We start from the raw sequence: 2273 nt of genomic DNA, 5'->3' as shown, positions 1-2273 counted from the left end.
ACACACACACACACACACACACACACATATATATATGATCAGCGCTGGACTGTGAACCACACGGTAGACAGTTCAAACCCACCATATATACATATTATTGTTGTTAAGTGCCATCGAGTCAGTTCCGACCCATAGAGACCCTGCAAGTGACTGGTGAACTCAAACTGTCGACCATGAGGTTCAAACTGACTTTACAATCCAGCGCATTAACCTACAGCACCACACCAGGACGTATTATCCACCACTCAACTGTCAGTTTTTCATGCTGTAATGGCTTGTGAGTTGCTATGATACTGGAAGCAATGCCACTGGCATTTTAAATATCAGTAGGGTTACCCATGGTGGAAAGGTTTCAGCAGATCTTCCAGATTAAGAAATACTAAGATAAAAGAGAGGCAAACCACTTCTGAATTTGTTAGCCTCTGAAAACCTTATGAATAGCAATGAAATACTGTCTGATACAGTGCCAGAAGAGCTCCTCAGATGGGAAGGCACACAAAATAAGACTGAGGAAGAGTTGCCTCTTCAAAATTGAGTTCACTTTAATGACATGGATGGAGTAAAGCTTTCAGGACCTTCATTTTCTGATGAGACACAACTCAAAATGAGAGGAAACAGTTGCACACAGCCATTAATAATTGGAATGTGGAATGTACAAAGCATAAATCTAGGAAAATTATTGCTGTTGTGAAGTGCTGTTGAGTCAGTTCCAACTCATAGTGACCCTGTATAGGGTTTCCAAGGCTTTAAATTTTTGCAGGAGTAGAAAGCCTTGTCTTTCTCTCACAGAACAGCTGGCGGGCTCAAACCCTACAGACCTTGTAGTTTTCAGTCCAGTGCTTATCATAATCTGCCAAAAATCAAATGTAAAGCATAAAGATTAATATCCTAGGTAAGCTGAAATGGACTGTTGTTGTTGTTGTTGTTAAGTACCGTGGAGTCGGTTCCGACTCATAGTGACCCTGCACAGGGTTTCCGAGGCTGTAAATCTTTATGGGAGCAGAACACCTCATCTTTCTCCCGTGGAACCACTGGTAGTTTCAAACTGCTGACCTTGAGGTCAGCAGCCTGACTCGTAACCACTACGCTACCAGAGTTCCTTGGACTGGTATTAGTCAATCTGAATTGGGTATCATAAGGTTTTCTCTGCTGACAATGACAAATTGAAGAGGAATGGTATAGTACAGCTTCATTGTCAAAAAGAGTATTTCAAGATCTATCTTAAAGCACAATGCTGTCTGCAATAGAATAATAATCAAGAGTGATGGGCAGTGAACACTTTCTAGGCATCCTGGTGTGAAACTGTGGGGTAAGCACTGGATTGCTAACCCAAGGTCAGAGGTTCAAATATACCAGGTGCTTCCTGAAAACCCTACAAGAGGTCACTATGAGCTAGAACAGACTCAATGACACTTAACAACAACAATAAAGAATACCAGTTAATGTCACCATTACTCAAATTTATATTACAACCACTAAATCCAAGAACATTGAAATTGACAAATCCTGTCAACTTCTTCATTCTAAACTTGATCAAATATGTAATATAGATGAAATGATAATTATTTGTGATTAAAATGGGAAATTTTAAAACAAAGAGGAAGCATCAGTAGTTAGAGAATATGACCTTGGTAATAGAAACCATGCTAGAGCTCACATGATGGAATTTTGCAAGGTCAGTGACTTAATCATTGCAAATACCTGTTTTCAACAACATAAATGGTGACTATATACATGGAACCTCACCAGATGGAATACATAGGAATCAAATTCAATACATCTGTGGGAAGAGACGGTGAACAAGCTTAATATCATCAGGCAAAACAAGGCCAGGCAGACTGTGAGACATATTACCAACTACTCATAGGCAAGTTCACGCTGAAGCTGAAGAAAATTTAAGTAAGTCTACAAGAGCCAAAGGAGCACTGGTAGCATAGTGGTTATGAATCGGGCTGTGAACCTTAAGGTCAGCAGTTCAAAACTACCAGCTGTTCCGCGGGAGAAAGATGAGGCTTTCTGCTCCTGTAAAGATTTATAGCCTCAGAAACCCTGTACAGACTCGCTATGAGTTGGAACTGACTCCATGGCACATAACCACCACCACCACAAGAGCCAAAAAATGAGCTTGAGTGTGTCCCACATGAATTTAGAAACCATCTCAGGAACTCATTTGATGCATTAGACACCAATGACTGAAGACCAGAAGAACTGTGAGATGGCATCAAGAACATCATATTTATGAAGAAGTAAAAGGTCATTAAAAAGATAGGAAA

The sequence above is a fragment of the Chrysochloris asiatica genome, unplaced genomic scaffold (genome assembly GCF_000296735.1).
Source record: "Chrysochloris asiatica unplaced genomic scaffold, ChrAsi1.0 scaffold00067, whole genome shotgun sequence".
Classification (NCBI taxonomy): Eukaryota; Metazoa; Chordata; class Mammalia; order Afrosoricida; family Chrysochloridae; genus Chrysochloris; species Chrysochloris asiatica.
The sequence above is the reverse complement of the archived record's forward strand: the minus strand, read 5'-3'. Positions refer to the sequence as shown.